At 38.3% G+C, this 13,986-nt stretch overlaps 1 protein-coding gene and 1 long non-coding RNA gene across 4 annotated transcripts in view; one reads left to right on the top strand and one right to left on the bottom strand.

The window, feature by feature from the left end:
• The window catches only part of rnf17 (ring finger protein 17), a 123,792-nt gene that overhangs the window by 65,818 nt on the left and 43,988 nt on the right, over positions 1 to 13,986 (top strand). The window lies entirely within an intron of this gene.
• On the bottom strand, positions 1,348 to 1,819 carry LOC106955091 (uncharacterized). The gene is made up of 2 exons (XR_001426505.1): positions 1,502 to 1,819; positions 1,348 to 1,432 (listed from the first exon to the last, which is right to left on the bottom strand). It is a non-coding gene; the product is annotated as an uncharacterized LOC106955091 (long non-coding RNA).

Raw genomic sequence — 13,986 nt, 5'->3', positions numbered from 1 at the left:
GTAATGGTGTGGGAAAACAATATACATTATTGAATAACTCAGTGCATTAATAGCCCATCAGGCACGAATTAAACGAAGGAGCACAGTACCGTAATCGTCATTCTCACTCTTCCTATTGTTTGTCATTGTCGACAATCCCTTGTCGGCAGCTCCACTTACTGGCGTGGAGGGATATAACACCACATAAATAACGCAACAATATTCAATAAAATTCTCGTTCCCTGACGCTAAAATTGGTTTGATGATCTGAAAAACTGAGTAATAGAGAGGCAAAGGAAAAATAAGTTAAATAAGGGGGACCTTTTTTTTTACTGCATTGTAGTTGAAATTAAAAATATACACTTTTTTCTTACCTCTTAACACTTTAATGAACTTCTTGCGATTTTCAGATGAAATCAACAGCATGATGTTCAGAATCCATCGATATTCCTGTAGAACAATTAAAAAGGCCCCTTATTGAGAAACAAAGGATTATAACTTTCTAATGACATTTTTCCAAACATTTTATCAATGTCAAAGTCAACAAATGCCTATGAGCCCAACTAAGTGCTCATAATCTGCCTGGGGTTCCAGCTATTTTTTAATAATGTTTTTGTTTACATACTGGAATCTGCAAGACATCATAATCCCTTCTATCAGTGCATTTCCTCTGAAAGTCTCTCAATAACACTTTTTTGGGGATGAAGCAGCTCCAGGCCTGAGCCAAAGTCTGCTCTTCCCTCCACTCCTGTGGAGAAAGCTGTTGATGAGAACGCCCCCATATGGTTTCGTTTCATTCTGGTTCTGCTTGCAGTGTTCATCTCGGAGAAATTAAAACAAAATCATGACTAAGATGACTAACGCCAGTTAAATACAGTCGGAAATTATCCCTTGAGAGATGATGGGGGAGAGGGGAGATATGAAAACAAAAAGGACTAATGCTGAGAAAGCGTTTATAGTTATATTAGTCACCTCCGGTGGTGGTTTCCACCCCGATTTGGAAAGCGCTCATTTGAATTTCCAGCAAAGTTAAATACTAACAGGTTTTGTGAAATCAGGAGAATAAAACAGAGACATTAAATCCCTTGAATATATTTAAAGAGTAAAGTGAAGACATTTTTGAAACAGCCCCAAGCTAAAAACAAGAACATTTAGAGACTATTAGCATTGAGAGAGTGAGATTAGATGTCATCAAGCCAAAAATATGAGCATTTTATTGTGAAATAAATAAAAAAAATGAGACGAGGGAAAGCAGAGAAAGTGAGGCTGTAACTAAAAAAGAAACAGTAATGATGGTTCTTCAAAGCCAAGAACATGCCATGTTCGGCTTCAACCTTCTGACCCACATGCAAAATCAACAAGTCTGAGTAAAGGTAAGGGTTTTATTTTCTTGAAAAATAGACAATTCTCCTTGATCCTTCCGGGAGCAGTTGTGTTGTGCAATCGGAGGTGCCTGGAATGAGAGCAGGGTTACTGGTGGCCCAAAAAGATGTGATCAGCGATGCAATATGGAACAGCTTACTTTAGAATGGTTCTGGCTGAAGCGTGGGGGAATGTGCCCAAGGTCCAGTGTGGAGAATGGTTCTCAGAGGTTCCTGAGACGAGCGTGAGGACGGTGATGACTGGGAGCCAGAGAATCGATGGAGTGGTGTGGAGGGAGCAGCGGGCAGGCAGACTTGCAGGTAAGATCCACAGGAGGAGAAAACAATGGAACCGATCCAGCTGGAAAAATCCAGAGACTGACCTAGAGACGGCAAACACAAGGACTATGAAACCACTGGAAAATACTGAAGAGACAGATCAAAAACCGGTACTGTAGTCTACAAGAAACGGTTAGAGAGACTACCTGTGCACGTTAATCATCCAGCACTGAGTGAAGGTTCTGCTGCTCTTTTATCCAACACTGATGAAGCTGATGAGATCCACCCGTGTAGGCTGCCCAGATTCTTCACCAAGATCTTCGCTGGAAAAGATGCATCACTCACACTCAACACACATACAGGAACCCTGACAGAACAACCATTTAAAAGAATACATATTACATTTATACCATAAAAGACGCTGTAAATTCCTGCTAAAAACTGATTGTTTTGAGACAAATTCCCTGATCTGCAATCTGTTCCTCATTGAATGAATCCATCCCACTCGCACTGGGTCCCAGTCCCCCAGTATCCATGGGAGAAAAACATTAGCTTGTTACTGGTAAATGTGTAACAATCTATTTGGAAAACGTGTTCTCATTTTTGTATTTGAAATTTTTTTTTACTTTTTGTTTTAAAACCCTCCGAAAAAATAGCAATTTCACCACAAAACATGCGTGATTTTTCAATAGCTAGAAAGCCAAACAACGACGCTTCAGTAACTTCTTTCTTTTTTACTTGTTTATTGAAGAGTAGCCTCTGACTACTGCCCTCATTTTGGCCATAGTAAACTGCAACATACAAGACTTAGTATTAGCTAACGAACATCGCAAATTAGCCGTGCTTACTTCGAGCTAACATTAAAAAAAAACATTTTCATAAATGTACAAATTACTCACACCACTGCAACACAAAACAAAGAGACAATTATTATTTTCACAATTAACCAATACTTACGAACAAATCATGTCTGAAACACAATATATTAAGATTATAATCAGCTTAATTTCACGAACTGTTCGGTGTTACGTTCCACCATCTTGAATCTCCATTTTCTTTTTTTTTCTTTTTTGTAGCGTCACCAAACAATGCAGCAAAATATCCACCAGGGGGCGTTCTGGTGCGGTTTTCAAAACCTCGCTGGTCCAGCTGCTAATTTTACATGCTAGGTGTTTATTGAACGATTTGATCTACATTCATTTAAAGAATTTAAATGTGCATATATTAACAGTTTTTTAATTAATGTATTGTTTTTCATTTTTAATCAACAGACTAATACATAGGGTTGTTTTTTTTAAAGGTTCTGACACTGGACAAATTCTAGAATGTAAGAAGCGAAGGTCAAAATGGCTGACGCATATTTTTCTCCAAACTTTATGCCACTCCATTCTCCAGATCCAGAGGGGTTTGCATTTTATTAATAAGTCATTCATTCACATGTTTGCTGAGAAAAGTTGAAATTAAACATTTTTTTTCTTCTACAGAGCGGAACATTTTTGTCGCTGGGAGTGTCCCGTTTCTTTGCTTTTCATTTTGAAACTATTTCTTTACTTTGACTTTCTTCGTTGAAGCAAATTGATTTTCTCGTTACAATGGCAGCTGTCAGAAAATGTTAAATATTAGATATTGTTGGCGTGTTACCAGACGCGTAGGCAGCAAAGAGAATCCCATGTAACAGAAAAGGTATTGGGATGAAAGGGGTTTAAAGTTTATGATAGAAAGTTAATTGTGGAGTCATGTATCTAAGGCTACATACCTAATTACACTGCATAATCAAAACTCTACCAATAAGGTCGTCAGATTTATAGAGAAAGCAGTAAGTCTTTAAAATGTAGTAACATCGTGACCCACATCCGTCTTAAGAAGGGGGGAGGCCTGAACCACTTTTTCCTTCAGAATTTACATTTGGAAACTAGCATCCATCAAGAATATGATGTTTACAGTTTTGGACGGTTCTTTGGCAACATCTGAACCCCTTACATACTGATTTATTCAAGCACATAATGAAGTGATTTCTTTTCTTTCTTTCTTTTTGACGTTCCTTTTAAAATAAATGACTTGCAGAAACATCTGTGGCATGAAGCTGCCATTATCCTCCTTCCCCGTGTTACCGCCACTCCGCCCTGCTCCTGCAGCTCCTCTCCACAGCGGCTTGTGCTTCGGTCGCTTTTCCACAGGGTGTATATATACATAGGCTCACATGTCTCCAAGCCACCAACCAAGGGTAACCACAGTCCCAGACTTCTCCCAGGAAAACCCTTCATGTGGCAGCTCCAAGAAGAAAGAGACTGTTTTTTTTGTTTTTTTTTTTAGAAATGCTAAAAATAACCTCTAAACTTGTTGGCCAAAGGTGCTTTTTAAAGGAGAAGCAGCTAATCTCTGAAGTAACATCAAGAGAGTCTGTTATGTTTTCTGAAAAGACAGGAAAAGTTGGAGTTATGTCATATACCTACAGTGCATTTGTCTGATCTGACTGCAAGATTTTAAAGTCATCATGAAGCTTCATCTGGTTTCTCCATAAATACTACCACCAAGCAAGAAAAACAATAAACAGTTTGCAGAATGGTGCAGCAGCTCGACTCGTATGTGAAATGCTTTTTTTTTCTAAGCTCAGCGTACTGCAGGGAGACATGGTTATGAGCTTAAAACGGGTCATAATGTCTCTTTGAGAAGAAAAAAGACGATTGTTGTTCTTGCAGGAACAGTGCCCTGGACAAGCCCCCACTTCTGCCTCACTCTGGCCAATTAAAGTGGTTGGAGCGAAGCAGAATTATCTGTTGTTTTGTTGTTCGGCTTTGTTTGGCTTTTTGTTGCGGCAGAACCTAACCTTCCCAATTGATCACAGAATCCCAAAACAAAAATCTTCATCATCTAGTCAGTTCAGAAAAGAAGACAAAAAAGCAAATTAAATTGTCAGAATCAGAAAACTATTGAACTGTAATTTTACAGCCACTGAGTTTGTGCATATTGTTAAGAAAAAGGTGATTTAATGTGCCAGTAACAATCTCCATGATAAAACGAGGTGTTACTGAAACCTCCGATTGAAAACTGCCTTAAAAGGGGCAGTATTATTTAAAATGTACTTTTTTTGAGCTTTACAACATGTTATAACGTTATTCCCTCATCAAAAACATACCTGGAGTGTTGCTTTGATTCTTTCATCCATGTTTGAGAAATCTGTTAGTTTCCCATGACAACCTTTCAGCTGTGCAAAATGCCTGGCTCCTCCTCTGAGCTGCAGTGTCCAAGCTACCGCCTCACAGAGGATCCTTCCTCTGAAACACTCCCATTCAGCCACTTCAGACTAGCCAACAGCAATTAGCAAACACCTGGTGGAACATCTACTGAGCTCATTATAGGAGCTACTTCTCAGTGCAACGCTGGTAAAAACATTAAAGGGTTAATAGAAGAGTCATGTTGTGATGACTTCCGTAAGGCGGAGTTTCAGAAAGAGTAGGAGCTTCTTAAAGAGACAGAGGCCCAATTTCAAGGCGTTATTTTATGAAGTCAACATTTTTTTACGTCACATTTGATGATTAAAGCATTTTATGCGCTACTTGATTATGCATTAGATAAACTGAAGAATTGTTTGGCTACATTTCTCAAGAAACATCCTGAAAAGCTTGGATTCTGGATTTCTCTTCTTGCTTGTTAATTCTTACATGTTCCTGCTTCTGCGCCGACTGCGGGTGTTCGCTATGTGCTAAAGATGGTTCTGCCACCTCAGTACTTAACAAATATTGCAGCAAACATTAGCTGAGCTACGACATCCAGGCATTCCTCTCATGTCATTTTTACAGCCCACTGCATATAAATGTTTAATGTATGCCTGCAAACGGCTCCACAGTGATAAGTTACTGCATTCACACCAGCAACTAAAAACTGCACCTCTTGTTTGCAGCTAACAATGCATCTGTCTCACACGCTCCTATTTATTCATCCATTGCAGATGGCACTGTTACTCTATAATCTTAAAATGAAGACAAAGCTCAACTATGGATTCACATATTTCAATGTACATAATTGCACCTTTAAAGTACTTGCTTTCTCACACTTGTGCTAAGCATCTTTTTTAATATTATTATATTTGCTGATATCCAGCACTTTGGACAGAGTAACTTGTCAACAAGCAAGCATTTTCTTTCCTTGGGAATCAGTAAAGTATTTTCTGATTCTGAATCCCACTTCATCCGTTCAATTGGACTTTTCCTGATGCTACTCCGGTCTGAAATCTCAGCATTCAGAGATGACCCGTTTGATTTCCCTCCCATGGTCCTTGAACATCCTGGTTACGTAACCCCCCCGTGTCCTCTACGTAATCCTTCCACGGTCGACTGAGCGGAGATCGCACCAGTATCCGTCCTGCAACCCTGCTGTTGTGTAAGCCTCGGGTTTGGCAGGGACAACCGTGTGGAACCTTTGGTCTGGCTCAAACGCATCAAGAGACCCTTCCAGTCTTTGTTAAATGAAATTTAAATGCCCCGGCTCAGTGGATGAAGCTAGCCTCCCAGGGAAGAGGACTTAGTGCAAGTTTCACATCTTACGACATCTTTACGGAAAGAATGCACTGAAAATACCTCCATACGTCTCCCCTCAACACCAAGGATTGAGAGAATGCCAGTTTTCTTTTGATGAACCTCTATGACGCATGTATGAAGGAGGGAAGTCTCACTGTATCATTTGTGATACAGGAAATTTTGAGATTTGAAGTTTAAATGTAGACATGAGCAAAAAAAACAGGATAGAAAGAAAAGTGATACAAGCTCAGAATTATTAAAAGACGTATCAAAGTGCATAATCCATGGATTTTGGAATAATATGCCAGCCACTGGATTTTTTTGCTTTGTATTTTTTTGTGTGTTTTTTATTGGCAATCCAGCATTGTTAAATCAAAATATTTTGTCCTGATTGGCCTTTCTCCAGAAAGAGTCAGTACTATGAGAAGGTGAATTATTTCCTTTCAACTCACATAAAAATTTTTATTAGCCTGCTAACATATTAAATATATCGATTTCAACATTTGTTTAGGAAATCAATGAGGAGTCACCAGAAACAATGAAAGAAGGGAAAGTAGCAAATACATGAAAAGCTTGTTAGAAAAATAGTTTCTTTAAAAAGATTAGGTGGAGAAATAATTACCAACTGGGTTGAGAAAGTATTTGTGGACACATTTCTTCTGTTTTTGCTTTTTTTTTTTTTTTGGCACACTTGAATGTTTCAGATCATAAAGCACATATAATGTCAAGCAAAGTTGACCTGAGTAAATACAGAACGCAGATTTCAAGTCCTGGTTTCATTTATTGGAAAAACATATCCAACCAACTTGGGCCTAAATGTGAAAAATTAATTGGCCTCAAAAGTTACGACCAAGTTGTTGCCACCTTTGGCAATAATTACCTTCTTCAAAGATTTTGAGTTAACTGGAAATCAGGAATTTAAAGAGCTGTAGGGTATTTTTGTTGGTTCAGTATATTTCTATAGCACTGACTCACAAGGAACTATACAAAACAAATATCCCAAATTAAATACATAAAGACATATTAAGTCAATTTCATGTAATCACATCATATAAACTACTCTCATCCATTCTAATTTCTGATTCTAGTTATAAAACAATGTAGCCAAGTTAAGTTTATCATCCAATTGGTTAAAAAACTGTTTCAAACTATGTTTTTTTTTTTTTTTTGCTTTACAGTGGAAATGGAAAGATGTTCATTTAGAAAACGGCCGTTTGCAGCAACCAAACTGGCGGCTGAATGAGAGCAGAAATCAGGGTTTCACTAATTCCCTCGAGTCGTCCAGGTTGGGAAGAAGAAACAGCCCTGGACCATCACATTATTACAACAACCTTGGAGTGCTAGTATAATATTCTTTTTTGAAACGCTGGTATTATAACACCAGATGTAACATACGCCTTCCAACAGGGAGTCTTTGTTCAGCCAGTCCATATAATATATGCCCACAGATGGTTTTTTGGCTAATCTAAACTGGGTCTTTGTGTTCTTTTTGGTCAGCGGTGATTTTTGGCTTTTGCAAGATTTAAAGCCTCCCTGACAGCAGAACATAGTGCTTTACCCACTCCATGCACATAAAGCATGTCATAATCCTGCCCTAATCACAAAATTAGTTGAATCCAGGCTATAAACTGAAAACAACTCTCAGAATAACCACATAGATCTCATGCTCACTCCAGTTGGAATATGTGAGCAATCTGCAAAAATACTGTTAGTTTTATTAGAGCTTATTCTAAGGACTGTCCACATTAAATATCCAATCCCCCGTCAACCCTCTAAAGTTTGATGGATAAAAGAAAAAACACACACACACAAAAAAAAAAACGGTGCAATGTTTTGCTAAGTTCTCATGTAGTGTAATTGTTTTGGAGTAGATTCAAGGACAAGCAAGTATAAGAAATTCTTTGGGTTTACCTGTGAGACCCTTGGAGGAACACCAGCCGTTTGGTAAAGACGGTCAGACCTACAACAAGGAACATTTCTGTGATTTTCATCAGCATAAATCGACCTTTTATTGCAGCAGCAAAGTCAATGTTAGACTACTAGAGTGCTGTAGATTCAAACAACATCTTAACATTTAAATTATTAAAGCAATAAATCAGAAATAACAATTTATAATCCGTCTTAACATAAATATTTTGTAATGGTCTACACAGTCTTGAAGACATGCTAAAAAGAGTACAAATTTGACCTGAAAAAATGTTTAGGACCGCTGTATAAGAAAGGCGTCGCATTTAAAGGGACAGTATTGCAGCAAGGCCTTTCTAAACGCGATTTACAACCGTTATTAGCAACTGGGAAGGAGCTAATATGATGAGACTCGCAGTTCCACCAGGTGTTTGCTAATTGCTTCTAGCGCTCCGCTTTTTATATTTTCACTTAGTGCTGGGTTAGCTAATTTGTTTTCCTTAAATAAATGAAATTATCATTTAAAAATGTTCAAACTGCCATTTGTATTTGTAATGGTGTGGATAAATAAGACACATTATCGAATATCTCAGTGCATTTATAGCACATCAGGTACGAACTAAACGAAGAAGCACAGTACCGTAATGTATTCTTCAACATCGTCATCATTCTCACTCTGTTTACTGTAGTTTACTGTTTGTCATTTACTCCTTGTCGGCAGCTCCACCTAAAGGCGTGGAGGGGTATAATACTACATAAATAGTGCCATTTTATAGTACTATTAACTACGGTGTGGAAGCCCATTTCCGCCATGAAAGAAAAAATAAAAGACCAACAGGAAGTCATAATTATGACTTTCAAAGTCATAATTATGAGATTCAAATTCATAATTATGAGAAAGTCGAAATTATGACTGAATCCCATAATTATGACTTTGAAAGTCGAAATTATGACTTTGAAAGTTGAAATTATGACATTGAAAGTCGAAATTATGACTTTGAATCTTATAATTATGACTTTGAATCTGATAATTATGACTTCGAAAGTCGAAATTATCACTTCCTGTTGGTCTTTTATTTTTTTCTTTCATGGCGGAAATGGGCTTCCATACTACATTACCTTCAATGCTGCAAATATCAAACATAACTTAAGACAAATTTGACTTGATTATTTTACGTCTTGAAATTGGCCTCTGTCTCTTTAAGAAGCTCCAACTCTCTCCAACACGCTTTGTCGTCAAAACAAATTCGATTCTTGCTTTAGGAGTCAAGGTGCTGAGGCTTAGAGCAGCGGATGTTGGCTTGAAACAACTTCAACACTGACAAGTTTTTTTTGTTTTTTTTTATTTTTTTTTATCTATAACACGTTTAAGTGATTTATCCAGCACTTTCTTTTATGTAAAACAGATTTCATTCAGTCTCACAGGTTCCAGGACTTGTTGTTCAGCGTAGATTCAAATCTGTTTTCACTCGTCTTAATCAGCTGTGTTCAGAGATGCTGCCAGAAAATTTAAAAAAGAAAATAAGGCGTCAGATAGATGTGAGTGCTGCTTGTTTTTCCTGTTTCCAGATGGTGAATGGGGGACGTAATTGGGTCAGAGATGTTTCCGATTTTCTTCATGTTCCACAAGAGAGCGTAAGAAAAAAAAAAACAAAAAAAAAGTCCTTGTGGAAAACCTTTTAAAGCTCATAAACACTCTGTCATCTAATATCATATTAACTTTAAAATTTAAGGGATAAAACACATATGAAATTTGTGTATTCTTAGTTTTATTGCTATTCTTTATAAAGGAATTTTACAAAGACTCTGCCATTCTTTACTAGTCTATATAACAACTTCAGCAAATAAAGTGAGAAGTCATGGATAAAAGATCAATACATTTTGGAAAAGTTAATCAGGATGAGATGACTGAAACAACTTTTGTTTGCTATTTTTAAGACTTTACAGTTGGTGTTTAGGTATTGCTAATAATGTCTGCCAATAACACATAATTACCTGGACATATTTTCAAATCTCCTGTGAACTTTAACCTCAAAACACGGTGGACCGCTGGATGACTGCCTATATCCAGGCTTAGCAAGTTTTCTGCAGGAAACCCTGGGCCCAACATAAACTCTAATGTGCACCATCAAAGTTTCTCCATACCAGTCTTGTCACGACGATAATGACAGACGAACTCAGTGAAGAAATCCTTTGGTTTACCGAGCAAATGCTTCTACTTTAAAACTCATACCTCACCTTTTTAATCTTCTTGTTGAACATGACGAACTCACTTTAGCGTCTAGCGATTAGCACAGTTATCTCAAAAGGATTCAAAGCATCTTGTAACACACTGAGCCTTCCTGTTATCTGATTCAGCGCTTGCTCTCATAGACCCTTTAATTTCAGTCCTTCTCTGCTGAGTTAGTACCATACAAACCGTCAACATTTAACTTGACGAGGGCTCGTAGTAAGGCCTTAGGTGGAACTGGGTCCATAACAGCTTGTTTTCACAATACTAACTCATCCTAAAGAAGATTTCAGAGAAGCCTGCACAAACCTTTATTTTCTAGAGACATCTCTATTCCTTTTCAGCACAAGGTCATGCAGGTTTCCTCACAAACAGGAAGGAAGGAAGGAAGCTCGGGGGATCTGGACGGACTCATCCCACAACAAACAAACTCGTCTGACACACCTGACCTCTCATAGCAGCAGTCATGAGACGCTCACACACCTCGAATCCACGCGCATGACTCTTGCATAACTGCAAAACAGCTCACCTTTTCCTTACAGTGTGAAAATCTGAAGAACTACAAGGGCTGGGATTGTGGGTAGCAGTGCGAGAAATTGCTTTACAAACGTAAATCAAGTTTTGACTTGTGTGCCATCATGTAGAAATTTCATTATAACGATTTTTTTCCCCCTCCCTTTCACTCTATTTGTTCAGCTTTTGAAAAAAAAAGCCATCACCTCACACTATCAGACATCTGGAGGAGCTGATCATTTCCCCCTACAGCCACAAACGTCTGCCGCTTGCTGTGTTTGCCTGCACCGAGCTTCATCGGCACGTACAACTTTATTAGGAAGCCGTCACATGCCAGAGAGAATCCAATCAAGTTAATTCATGCAGTGGGAATGTAGAAAACAATGGGACGAAATTCTGATGTGAAGGCTTCTGACAAAAACAATTCAGAACAATACGGAATACATCAACTGTGATAGCACAAAACATGTTTTAAAAATTAACCTTCTTTTGGCTACGGAGGTTAGGTTGAGTGGGAATACGTGTCAATCTCGTGTGGCTGTGGTAAAATCCGAGCTGACATCGCTTAAACCCGATAACCCTGCAGTGAGCGTAATAACACACGGACAGTCGGACGTCGCTGTGGGCTGAATGTCCAGACTTGTGCTGGGAGGCCTTCGTTAAAGCCATGTCAGATGACAGTGTCAGCAAGTATCAGGTCCTCCCCCATCATACGAGGTGATTGTTCCACTTTAGTGAAGCTGAAAACTCTGTGGGAGCAAATGTGAATATTTGCTTTGCTTTTAAAGGTGTAGTTAAGATTTATTTTTAAAAAAATTGGGGGTTTTTTAAAGGTAAAAGGCTGGTCTAGCTTTAGCCAGCAACTCAGTCCCACAAAATGTTTCCAACCATGCACCAGTTGTTGTTTTTTTCATCTATTAAATAACTCACTGCTGATTACAGTCAACTGAGTGAGGCCTCATCCACCAAATCTGCAGCACTGGATACAAAAAATGAAGCATTTGCAGCTCCGGAAGAAACTGAAAACCTCATAGTTATTCCACCAAATATTGATTTGTGAATCCTGCCTGAGTTAAAACATTATATTGTTGTTTCTAAATCAATATGAACTTGTTTTCTTTGCATTATTTGAGGTCTAAAAGCGCTGCATATTTTTCGTTATTTTGACCACTTCTCATTTTCTGCTAATAAATATTTTTTTTTTTTTTTTTGGAATTTCGGCGACATGTCTGTAGTTTATAGCAGAAAAGAACAATGTTCATTTTACTCAAACATGTACCCATAAAAGTAAAATAAGAGAAACTGATCATTTTAAGTGGTTTCTTAATATTTTTCCAGAGCTGTATATACAATTCAACTTCTCAACTACAAACCGGAAGCTACTGGAAACTGGAAATAATTACAGTTTTATCTGCTGATGAGCTCGAGCTCCGTCCAAGTTTATTGTACAACATGCATTCCTCCCACTCGTCGTCTTTTGTGGACGCTTTACTGCCCTGTCGTGACTCACTGCCCTGTCGTGACTCACTTCCGACGTGACTTTACACACATTCTTTTTCTGTAGCTGCAGAATAATAATAACAACAGCCCGGTCCAGTGATTACGCACATCTGTCTGCAAGTGGCCTCACGTGCCTCTTTTTACTGTAACATAAACCTCCGACACGGTCAGGCCTGACAGGTGGAGAGGGCTTGGAGAGTACCAGATGAAGCTGTTTTGTTCGCTTAACTGACATGTTTGAAGCTAATAACAGGGATACGTTTCACAGTTTGGCCTCGTCGCAGCGCGACACGCCGCGCAGCTCTCACGTTTGAGTCTGGAGTCTTCAAGGTAAATTGGTGGTGTTCCGTTTCCCAGTTTAGCCTAAATACCAAAGTTAATTACAAGGATACGTTTCATCATTTGCTTTGACAAACTTAATATCCTGTCAGCGGTGTTCAAATGCCACCCCGGGTGTGCATGTTACGACTTTTACAAACGAGAGGTGAAAAAAATGGCTACAACGGAGCGGGAAACGAGAGACTATTCAGTACTCTTATTCTGTTCTTGTTCACGTTTAATAGTGTTCATTGTTCCCCAGCTGTATTGAGTAGTCTGAAAAGGTCCAAATGCTCATAGACATGAATACGCAAATGCTAACCTCTACGTCACATGTGTCAAACTCGAGGCCCGTGGGCCAAATCTGGCCCTGTCATGAAGCGGTGTGGTTATAGTGAGGATTGCACGCTGAGACCCAGGTAGATGAAAAAATAATAAATTTAATGAAAATAAATCCAGCAGAACAGCACGAAGGAACAACTGGAGACACAAGGAAACAGGCAAAGGTTTGACAATGTTAGACAAGGACCCGACGAAGAACACAGACACAGGTGGGTTTAAATACACAGGGAGGGTAATCAGGTAAGTAGACACACCTGGGGGACAATCAACGGGGAGGACAGGACAGAGACTCAGAGGAAACAGGACAGAAGCACAGAAAATGTCAAAAATAAACACTCAAACACACGGATCATAACAGGCCCGACATAGCTTTTTATGTGATCCTCTAATTTCTAGACTAAACACTAAGTGTGCTTAAATATTATGTTTTCAATCAAATTAATGCAGTTTTTATCTGTTTACTGCCAAATTATACCAATCAGTCTTTCCAGTTTCTTGCGAATTATCGTGGAAATTCACGCAAAATCAACAAATTCCTGCACTTGTTTTACGTTAATACATAATAGGGAGTTTATTGAAGATTTTTCTCAAAAAATGTAATTACTTGTACTAAACAGCTGCCTCTGCCCTAACTAATGACAGATTATAGTCCATGATCTATATAAAAGTTGTATTTACCGTCATAAATAAGAGCAAATATTATTGAACAAAAAAAATTACAAAAATTATCACAAAATCCTGGAGGGACTGAAAAGATGTTCAATAATATTATTTAAGAATTATTTTAAGACTTCATTGATATTTTAACAGTTTGTGATCAGGTTTTATCAATACATTCTGGCATAACTGGCCGTACCAAAAGCATTCACAATCTTGATTTGGCCCAAAACAAAAATGAGTTTGACATGTGCTATATAAATAAAATTACCTTACCGTTGCTCTACGTAGAGATTAAAAATCCTGAATTTAACATTTAAAGTCAACTGGAAGATAAGTAGCAGAATCACGCGTTATATCCTGCTGAATGTGATGTTGATGTGAG

Source organism: Poecilia latipinna, unplaced genomic scaffold (assembly GCF_001443285.1).
Source record: "Poecilia latipinna isolate Pla-1442-1.1 unplaced genomic scaffold, P_latipinna-1.0 Scaffold704, whole genome shotgun sequence".
NCBI classification, from domain to species: domain Eukaryota; kingdom Metazoa; phylum Chordata; class Actinopteri; order Cyprinodontiformes; family Poeciliidae; genus Poecilia; species Poecilia latipinna.
This window is presented reverse-complemented; position numbering and strand designations above follow the sequence as displayed.